Genomic DNA, 11734 nt, shown 5'->3' with positions numbered 1-11734 from the left:
GCTCACCTTGCATCGTTCTCGAGGCGGCGTGCGCCAGCTGGCTGTTTCGTTCGCGCACGCGGCAAGTGATCGTGTGAGCGTACGAAGTCGTACCTCGAATGTGTACGCTCGAGGATATCATTTCGGCTTTTTAACGAGCTTGATTGATCGATATGTGGTGAGGTTTAACGTCCCAAAACCACCATATGATTATGAGAGACGCCGTAGTGGAGGGCTCCGGAAATTTGTACCACCTGGGGTTCTTTAACGTGCACCCAAATCTGAGCACACGGGCCTACAACATTTCGGCCTCCATCGGAAATGCAGACGCCGCAGCCGGGATTTGATCCCGCGACCTGCGGGTCAGCAGCCGAGTACCTTAGCCACTAGACCACCGTGGCAGGGCTAACGAGCTTAGCTACGTATTTCCAAGCGAAAAATGCAGAAAAATACCAACATACACGCGGCACATTGTTTCGTTTGCTGCCATGACGGTAGAGTTTGTTTACGTTTACGCTGGCTGTCACAGCGTTCGATTTTGCGATCATCGGGCAGCTTCGGGTTGTTTCTGGTTCCCTACCTTCGTGACCACGGCGCTGTTTCCTGTCCAGACCGGAGCTAGCTGACTGACCCCTTGGCTAGCTCTGGCTGCCAGAGAGCTGCCAGGGGCCTGAAAGTCGAAGAACCCCATTATTGTACTGGGAGCGTCTGGCGACCCTCGGGCTCCCCGCGGGTCGCCAGAACCGTTCAACTCGAGAAAAACCAGCGCCAACCGGAAGTGCGCCACGGGGAGGACGGAGCAGCCCGAGAAAAACGAGCGAGCCCTGGCTGGCTCTGGCAGCCCGCGGGTAGCCAGAAGTGGAAAATCGAAGCACTGGGGCTCTTCGTGAAATTGAACACGTGTGTAAGTGATGTACGCGGCAGCTTCAAACAGTTGTTGAGGTAGGAGAGTAAACGGAGGTGGCTGGATAGCAGGATTAGGGTTAAGCATAAGGCTGTCGGGCGCTCGGTAGATGGTCGGGCCGGCGATGGCTAAGGAGGCTAGGAAAACCACGGGCAAGAGGGAGCTGGTGCTTTGCGAAGAATGCAAATGCCCGTGCTACTTGGACGAGACAACATTCACGAGTTTGGCCGACGCGGAGAAGGCGAGCTTCGTGTGCAGGCCGTGCTAGGCACTGAAGGCTGCCGTGCGGGGCATGGAGGCCAGCATCGAGGGGCTTCAGGGGGAGCTTAGAACGGAACGGGAGCAGTGGATAGAGCTCCAAAAACAGCTCGGAGCGTCGCGTGAGCGAGAGGAGGCTACCGGCAGCCTATTAGAGCGAATTCGAAAAGAACGGGAAAGGCTGACCGAGCAGCGGTTAAAGGAGCTAATGGCGCTCTGCTCCGGCCTCGAGATGCCCCAGCGGTGCGAGATGGAAGGCGTGCGTAGCAGAGAAGGCGACAGGCGGGAAAGAACAGGCGAGAAGGGAGGTCAGGGGGCCGCAGTGTCTGGCCACAGCACGGAGGCTCCGAGAACATACAGCTCGGTGGCGCGGAAGTCTTCGAGCAAGATAGGAGCACAGGAAAGACGGCAGAGAGAGAAGCAGGTGAAGCAAACAGGTGCGCCGTCGCAAACAGGAAGCCGGCGATCGGAGCGTAGTAGGGTCCTAGTGGTGGGGGCCAAATCTCAGGAGGTTGTAGAGGACAGCATGAATGGCGAAAATCTCGTGATTATTCATGCTCGTCTCAATGATGTGCTGAAAGGCTAGAGTCAGAAACTTCAGAGACAGTCAAAGGGTGGGATCTACTCTGTTACCGAGTGGGGATGTGCGCGGAGCCAATAGCCACGTGGTATCCATAGATAGTGAACCTTCTGTTTCTGCCATGTTTTCCAGCCTGCTAGCTGGGCAAAATAAAATAGCCCAGGGTATTGCCGAGCTTCGTTCTTCAGTCAATTCGCGCTTTGAGGCTGTTGAGTCGCGACTTAACGCTCTAGAGTCATCCAGTACCATGTCTAACGCATCTAAATATATGGTAGAAGATTTAAAAAGCTCAGTTTGTTTTCTTAATAAGAAGGTGATTACGCTTACGGCTCAAAACGATGACCTAGAAAATACACTGAGCCGTAATAACTTGATTTTTCGCGGTATTCCTGAATCTCCAGATTATGATAATAAGGCATTGACCAACGTTGTTTCAAAATTTTTCGCGGGAACGCTGAGCATTGATTGCTCACAAATCGAAAGGTGTCATAGGTTAGGTAGATGTCACACAGGTTGCACCCGCCCTATCATTTTCAGGCTGCTGGATTTTCGTGAGAAAATTCATATTCTTAAAAACGCATCAAAGCTGAAGGGCTCCAATCAACACATATCCGAACCATATTCTGATAACGCACGTTTCATCAGAAGCCCCGCCGCGGTGGTCTAGTGGCTAAGGTACTCGGCTGCTGACCCGCAGGGCGCGGGTTCGAATCCCGGCTGCGGCGGCTGCATTTCCGATGGAGGCGGAAATGTTGTAGGCCCGTGTGCTCAGATTTGGGTGCACGTTAAAGAACCCCAGGTGGTCTAAATTTCCGGAGCCCTCCACTACGGCGTCTCTCATAATCATATAGTGGTTTTGGGACGTTAAACCCCACATATCAATCACGTTTCATCAGAAGAAAGGTATGGGAGACAACCAGAACCCATTGCAACAGCAGCTCTTCCGTGCTCATTGTTTACAACCACGTGTTCATTGATAACATACGCTACAACTGGGACGTGCAGTGTAACACAATTTTTCAGTCTCGTAATTGCGATACTGTGGTGATGGCATCTCCTTCAGCCACTACTCCTACTTCTTGTTGACTCACCCAAGATTTCCCTGGTAGTCTTCGTATTTTAAATAATAATGCAATAAGTTTAGTCAACAAGCTTCCCGATTTCTTCTCACTAACTTTGTCCCACTCCCCTCATGTCATCGATGTCACGAAATCTTTGTTTCATAACGAAATTTGTGATGCCGAGATTTCGCTGCCGAGCTTCAATGTCGTAAGAAGCGATCGAATCGATGGTAGAGGCGGTGGCGTTGCTTTATATTTACATTCCGACTTAAAGTTTTTTGTTCTTCATGCTGCGTCTCAAACTGAATCGGTTTGGTGTAAAGTTCACTTTGAAAGGAGGCCGCCAAGGGGCCAGGGAGTTCGGATTTGCTTCGCATCAGCTCCGCAGAAAGTTGTTTGGTCTGGTGGAAATTGTGCAGTTACAGCAAACAACTCTTATAATCGCCTGCCTGAAGTTCTAGGGATCTTCTAGACCACGACTTCAGGACTGTGAGTACGTTTTGGGATATTTTATGGATATTTTGGTGTTGACTGCGTCTCCTCCTAGCAAAGCCTAACGCTAGCGGTGAACAAACGCGGCGGCTCGGCGGTGGCCGGCACCCCCGGCGGCGGCCGACACCCCCGGAGCCCCGTCGTGGAGACGCGACGGCAATGAAGGTGACCGTGGAGGGTACTGAAATTACCGCTGAAGAATTCGGAACCACGGACTGGATCACGAAAGTTGGAAAACATGTCAAAAAGCTACGGGACTCCGCTAGAGGTGACAGACAGGGACGCCAAGATCGCGACGCCCGGGCAGAAAGTGGAGCCGAGCGCGGCGAAGACAGGAAAAAGACGGCGGCTGCGAACGCAGCATACAAAAAGCTGGGGCACAAGATCGCGGGAGCGCTCGATTGCGTCGTACCTACCGCGGTTGCCGGCGATCGACTTCAAGATAGTCATTCGTCTGAAGTGCGGGCTGGCACTAGCAAAAGTTCCGAACACCAGGCTCAGTGAGGCGGTGCGCATGGCAGCGCCGATTCCGTGGATTAAGGGACAAGAAAAGGAAATGCTCATTGTTAACGACAAGTAAGGCACCCTGATTTTCAGCACTCCAGACATAGGCACTGTCTGGAAGGTGACCAGGATAAAGTCTATCAAGATTGAAGGCAAGAACTACGACGTCACGGCGTACCTCGCGCCGCACGAGGATAGCGGGCGGGGTGTGGTACGTGCGTGGCATCGACCCGAGATTGTCAGTAGAGGAACTGACAGAGGCTTTCGGCAACTCAAGGAACCCACCGAAGGCGTTAGGAGGCTGGGGAACTCAAGTTCAGCGGTAATCATCTTTAAAAATGAGACAGTGCCTAGGTGATTGTACTGTTACGGTGTGCCACTGAAGTGCGTGCTTTATAAGAAACGATACGAGGTGTGCTACCGATGTGGCCAGCTAGGACACAGATCGGATGTGTGTATCAGCGACCATGTTCACTGCCGGGGATGCGGAATGACAGCCCCACCCGAGGACCAGGCGTGTGAGCCCAAGTGTAAGCTGTGTGGCAAAGGTCATCTGACAGCAGATCGGAAATGCAAGGAAGCTTTCAGGACCCCTTATACAATAAAGAAGAGACAGTGGGAGGCCTGGCGGCGCATGGAAGGAGAAGAGCGGAAGGTGAAAGACCCCGATCCACAAACGTGCAGAATGGAAAAGATCAAAGAACGGTCCAGGAGCCGGTCGAAGCATCAAAGACAGTCAAAAGGAAGAGCAGGTTCCTTCCCAAGACTACCGAAGAGACAAGAAGGAGAGCTGCCACCAATGACTGGTCCAGTAACTGAGAGGACTTCCAGCAGTGCTGTCCTCAACAGTGGGAGACCCACGTCGCCGAATCGCAAGGTGGGTTGGGGAGAGAGGGCCTCCCAGAATGAACGTGATGAAAAAATGTTTACCATTAGGTAAATAAATCGCATGCTTAAAGAGCAGCTAGCAATCATGAGTCGGCAAATAGAGGAGCTTCAAATAGCTATTAAGTCGTCTAACACAACACCGGTTTACCTACCACGAATGCCACAGAATCCAAATATAGAAAGGCCGGAGGAGCAGAGCACTACTCCGCTTCCAGCTAAAAAGAATGCAAAAGAAGCGGAAAATCCCGTAATATATGAGAACGTAGAGACAGTGATAGACATGAAAATAGCGCAACTGGAGGCAAATATTGAAGCCAAATCTGCCCAGGACGATGAATGGCGTAAGGCCTCCGAGAAACGAATGTTCGCGATGTTTCAGAATCTGACACAGCAGTTGCATCAGCGGGATAATAAACTTACCGAGCAACTTAAAACGGAATTCGCGAAGAGGGATTGGGCATATGAACAGCTCACCCAAAAAGTATTAGGCGGGCCGATGAATAACCTTAGTGGCAATCATGGCTCACAGATCCAGTAAAAACACCGTTTGGCAATGGAACTGCAGAGGCTTAACGCGCAAGCGTGCGGTTCTGCAGGAATTCCTAACGAAAAGGGATCGACCGGATGTTATAGCTTTACAAGAATGTGGGAGAAAGGCGACATTGCCGGGTTATAAATCCTATGTAAGCGAAGGCACGAGTACGCAGGTGGCCACCCTGGTCAGGCGAAACGAAACGTTACGGTGGTGCAGCATGACATTGGTAATGCACACATCAACCATGTTCTCATAGAACTAATACCCCCCAAAAAAAGAAAAACGCTAGCTAGTTCGTATTGAATATATACAGCTCTCCCAGACAAAGGCTATGCGACTTTGGGGATCTCTTCGCTCCTACAAGACGTAAGAGTAGGAACAACCCATTGCTGATGAAGACTTTAACACTCACCACACGGCATGGGGATATAAGCAGGCTTCAATTCAAGGCAGGAAATTGTGGGATGACATGCAAACTCATAATCTGGATCTAATAACCGACCCGTTGCAGCCAACGAGGAAGGGAAATAGTGTCGCGGTTGACACCACACCCGACCTTACTCTGACGGGGAGCAGCACTAGTGCCACGTGGTGCAACACAAAAGAGGACCTACGCAGTGATCACCTGATCATAGAAATAGTAGTAGAGGGAGGCCCGGCAACACCTCGGAAAAGAAGGGTAAAGGCCGTAAATTGAGACTCTTTCAGGGACCTCAGGGGCGACCTGACTCCCATTTCTGACATTGCCGAGTGGTGCGATGGGGTGTTACGTATTGTTAAGGAAGCCACTGAAGTGGTGGAAACCGAGGAGGACAACGAAGTGGTAGAAAGTAGATTAGTAAATCTTTGGAAGAAAAAGGAAGCTTAGTAAAACCGACTCCAACGGAGGACATGGGATCGGAGTACCGGGAAACAAATAGCGGCTTTAAACAGGCAAATTGAAGAGCACGCAATCGCGCTCACGAAGCAAAGGTGGGGGAACGTCTGTCAGGAGATGGATAGGAATATAAGTACGGCCGGGACGTGGCGACTTCTTCGTAACCTTTTATATCCAGAGAGCACGAAGACAGCGTCTAAGCAGCAATTGAAACGGATGGCGCAACAATTTGAAGGCACTAGGAAGGAACTCTTAGAAGACGTTCGGAGCAGATACATTAATCCCGCCGGATCAGAACCTTTCCAAGATTATGGAGGACGGGAAAACGCAGCCTTAGACGCCCCTATATCCCTGGCTGAGGCGCGAGCGGAGATTAATCGGCTAAGGACTAAATAAGCAGCAGGGCCGCACAGAGTGACCAACAAAATGCTCCATAATTGAGACGATGGGTCCATCGCTAACCTAGCAACGTACATGCAGGAGTGTTGGGAAAAAGAGATGATACCGCAGGAGTGGAAACTCGCAAATGTAATTTTCATTCCTAAATCGGGTAAAAAACTCGGTTTCGAGAGTCTTAGGCCGATAGCGTTAACGTCTTGCGTTGGTAAGCTCATGAAGCATGTCGTTCAGACACGGCTCAATAGGTACATGGAAGACAATGGTATGTATCCGGACACCATGATTGGTTTTCGACCCCGACTTTCGGCGTGCGACGTGATGCTACAGCTTAAGGACCAAATTATAGACAAGCCAACGCGAGACGCAAAAGTTATCGTGGGGTTAGATGTGGCAAAAGCATTTGACAACGTGAGGCACGTATCGATCTTGGAGAATCTGAGCTCCCTGAATGTCGGGAAGAGAGTTTATAACTACGTCAAGGACTTCCTTTCGAAGAGGACAGCCACTTTAAAAATCGGGGAAGAATCCATCGAGGACGTTAAATTAGGCAACAGGGGGACACCTCAGGGCTCGGTGTTATCACCCACCCTTTTCAACAGTGTGATGTTGAAACTGCCTGAACAGTTAGAGGATATTCAGAATTTAAATCACACCATTTACGCGAATGACTTGACATTATAGATGAACAAGGGCAGTGACGGCCAAATTGAAGGCTCTCTGCAAATCGACATTGATAAAATCGTTGAGTACCTGATATAATCGTGGAGTATCCGAGTACTACTCGGATCTAAAACGGGGAGAGCAATATTTAAAGAGATTGGGCTATGAGCCCACGCGTGAGCAAGCGCGTTTAAAAGACATACCGATACAGATCAGGGACAGGATAAAGATACCTCTGCTACCCAGAAATATGAACCCTACGTTTCACGAAGGCAGGCGTAAAGCCAGGACAGAGGCATTACAATCCAGGTACACCGGTCGTCAGGACGTCGCGTATACAGACGCTGCGGAATATGAAAGCAAAGCGGCACACACGGCAGTGGCGCTCAGGGAAGATGGTGGCCTGATTGCGTGCTGCACAGTCCTTGGTGTCGAGACTGTAGAGGCCAAGGAAGTGGCCATAGCTTTGGCCATCAGCCAAAACGGTGTCAGGGTCATCATCAGCGACTCCAAAAACGCCATGAGAAATTATGAATCGGTGAGGGTGACGGAGACTGCCGTCCGTATATTAAACATGGTAGGAGTACCCAAAAAGCAGGTTCTGCTTGCCTGGGCTCCAGCTCATCAGGGACTTAGAGGGAACGAGGGAGCTCATTCGGTCGCCCGAGGTCTCACCTACCGGTCGACCCCTGCAACCTCCCAAGCTACCGAACAAAGAAGCGAGGATATGCGCACATACCATGAAGTCGTCGCACACTACAGGCTTAATCGGCAAGTACACCCGAGAGCAGACAACTCACTAAGTAAGAAAAAGTTTTGTGGCGAAAGTTACAGACTGGGGTTTTTTCAAACCCCGCACTTTACAGCAAGTGACACGCACAGTTTTCCAGTCCCAGTGTAAATTTTGGGATGAGGTTGCGAATTTGGTTCACATGGTGTGGACATGTCGAAGTCAAAACGATGGTTCTCCCACTAGAATCCTGGGACTGAGGATTCTAGTGGGAGAACCAGCCCAAGACGTCGCCCCTAACTGTCGGCCGGAATCCCTTGGGACGCTTGCTGCTGCAGCGTCCCAAGGGATTCCGGCCGACAGTTAGGGGCGACGGGCCATGCCTGAACAATTGACTGACTTTTTAATAAAGTTTTCTCTCTCTCTCTTTCTTACTTTGAAACACTGACTTTTGTTATTGGTGTCTTTTACCGTCCACCTAACCTAATCGCGGACTCTTTGGTTTCCCTGAGTGCATTCATCCAAGAAATAGCTCCTCATTCGCCTAATCTAATATGTATGAGCGCTTTTAATAACCCCGATATAAACTGGACGTCGTTATCTCTGCTAGGTCATGCTTCCCAACTTCACAGAGAAACATTGAACTTTTCACTAACTTCCGGTCTAAAGCAAATAGTGACGCCACAAAAGGCACGGCGATTTTAGATCTTGCCTTCTTCATTCTAGAATCTGCGATTACGGTTACGTGTGCACTGTTGTGGATGGCATATCGCATCATAAAGCTGTTTTTGCATCTATTTCATGTCCTGTACCGAAAGCCCGATACATCTATTCTACTTTCCGCAATATGAGCCATGCTGATGATATTGGTATTATTGATACACTTAACACTTTTTTTGCCCAGTTTGAAGCGATTAGTAATTCCGAAGATGTTGATACTTTAACGAAATTCTTCAGTGATCTTATTTCAAAGTGCATTATACATTTTGTGCCGTTAAACACAAAAAAGACGAATTCAGAGTTGCCTTGGATCACACGGGAAATTTTGCACCTGTCGCGACGTCTTGGGCTGTTGCGGTGTGCTAAACGAAATGGTGATGCTGTTCTTGCCGCACAATTCATTTCTCTGAAGGAGGAACTTCGAAGCAAAACAAATTATGCTCGTGATTTTTAATATCAAGTTACACTCCCCGGTTTACTTAGAAATTATCCACATAAATTTCGGAAGTCTGTCCTACCGATGGACTTTACCACTGACACATTTGAAATAAATGACACAATTACAGGCGATACAGCTCTTATTGCAGATGCATTCAATGATAACTTTCAGTCTATTTTACACTTGATAACTCCGTTGTTCCTCCTTTTATAGGGCGTACTCGCTGTTCTATGACAATATTGTTGTTTCAAATCAGGGTGTGCTGATTCTCATTTTAAAACTCGATCCGAAGAAGAAAAGTACTCCTGATATTATAGACAACGCATTCCTTCATAGGTACTTCTTATGAACTGGTCAGTATTTAACCATTATCTTTCAGAAACCTCTGTCGACGTCTGTTGTCCCTACAACATGGAAATCGGCTAAAGTTCTTCCGTTATACAAATCCGGAAAAAGCAGTCCTTATTGAACTATAGACCCATCTCTATCACATCCCATTGTAAAATACTCGAACACATAATTTTCAAGCAAATCATAGAATTCTTAGATTGCAATAATGTTTTATCTGATGCCCAGCATGGTTTTCGACGTAGGTTTAGTACCATAACCCAGCTCAGTGAATTCGCTCATGACATCCTCCAGGTTCTTGATGCTGGTGATCAAATTAACACAATATTCAGACTTTTGCAAAGCTTTCGACAGTGTTTCACATTACGAACAGCTAAAAAAGCTCACTGTTATTCTTAAAAATGAAGCATTAGTAAACTGTACTTGTTCTTTCCTATCCAATAGGTCTCAGTACGTACTATTCAAGTCTTTTCATTCCTCCACTTCCACTGTAACGTCCGGCGTCCCTCAAGATTCAATATTGGGCCCTCTTTTGTTTCTAATTTTCATTAACGATCTACCAAGTAATGTTCCTGTTAAAATCTGCATATATGCTGATGATTGTGTTTTGCATTATACAATTAAAACTGCTTATGATCACACCATTCTTAAAACTGCTCATGATCCCATCATTCTTAACGATTCATTTGCTTTATTTCAATCATGGTGTGACACTTGGCAAATGCAAATCAACTTTTGAGAAATGGTATCTATGTCATTTTCCAAGCGTTCTTCCCTCTCTCGATTTACCTATTCGCTTAATGGTTGCCCTCTCGGAATGGTTTCACAATACAAATATCTAGGTCTCCATTTCAATCAGGATTCATCTTGGTCTCAACACATCGATCTCATGTGCAACCGTGCGCTTAGAAAATTAGGCTACCTACAACGCACTTTACGTTCAGGACCTCTCAGCATACGACTCCTATTAGAATATGCATCTTAGAATATGCATCTTAGAATATGCAATATTAGAATATGCATCTGTTGTGTAGAACCCACACAGGATTTTGGACATCAACAAAATAGAATCTGTTCAGAAGAAAGCTGCACGCTTCATTTATCGTCGCTTTGACAGGTATTTTTCACCAAGTTTCCATCTTCCTATCTTACCAGTCTTATCTAGCTACCAGTCTCTCTTCCCGTCGATATGTTGAATGTCTGAAGTTTCTTTATACCTTAATTATTTCCCCGCGGTTCCCTCTACTCAGCAAGTATATAGCACACGTTAGACCAACGACCACCCGAAATTACCATGAGTTAAACATGTCTACTTTCGTTCATCGTACGGTGGCGTTGAAGTATAGTTTTTTTGTTCATTCTATTGAATCGTGAAGTTCTTTGCCTGGTTACGTTCGATCTTTATCACTGGATGAATTTTTATTGTATATTACAAAACATTGATGTAGAGCACACTTGTTATGCTATTCTATGTATGTATTTGCCCACTCCTGCAATAGTCCTGTGGGGCTGCAGTATGTTGAAATAAATAAATAAATAAATAATTAGACTCAGCTAGAGCTTTCTAAGGCACGGGACAAGTCACCCCGGAAAAGGAGACACAGACCCAAGAGTTAGTGGGATAAGGAAGTCAAGAGAGCCGTAGGAAAACGTCAGGAAGCCTCTAGGGAACACAGACATGCTTAGCAGAGGGGTAAACCGACAGATGATGTTGAAAGAAAATGGGATATCTTTCTAAGCTATAGAAGAGAAGCATTGCTCTGCTCAATGAAAAGATTAGAAGAAAGGAGGCTCAGAAGCTAGCAGAAATACAACAAAGGATAAAAAAGCAGCAGCAACATTTTGCAACCATTTAAGATCCCTGAGTAATGAGACAAGCTTAGAGAAGTGGTTTGTAACTACAGTTCAAATTGTTAGGATTGAAGGGGACGAAGCAATGAATACTATATAAGAACAAGGATGACAAAATAATTCAACAAGAAAGTGCCTTATGCGTTTTAATAGACAAGTATGGATCAAGTGGCGCAGTGGCTACATTTTCACGAGTGTGGGAAAGGGCTGAGAATGGGGTTCCTAGTAGTACATCAACAGGCCCTGATGGCATCCCAAATATGCTGATAGTTGAATTGCGTCCCAAGTCTAAGCAGGCTTTGACAGAGGCAGTGAGCAGAGCAATAATCCATGGTGAAGTTCCTGATGGATGGAAACTTAGCAAGATGAGCATAGTCCTATAACAGTGAAACAACTATAGTCCTATAACAGTGATCCTATATCCTATAACAGTAATCCTATTCTATAACTTCAGTGACTTTGAGCGTATCTATCTATCTATCTAGCCACCTAGCATATTTAGCTCTCAA

Source organism: Rhipicephalus microplus, unplaced genomic scaffold (genome assembly GCF_043290135.1).
Source record: "Rhipicephalus microplus isolate Deutch F79 unplaced genomic scaffold, USDA_Rmic scaffold_13, whole genome shotgun sequence".
Classification (NCBI taxonomy): Eukaryota; Metazoa; Arthropoda; class Arachnida; order Ixodida; family Ixodidae; genus Rhipicephalus; species Rhipicephalus microplus.
This window is presented reverse-complemented; position numbering follows the sequence as displayed.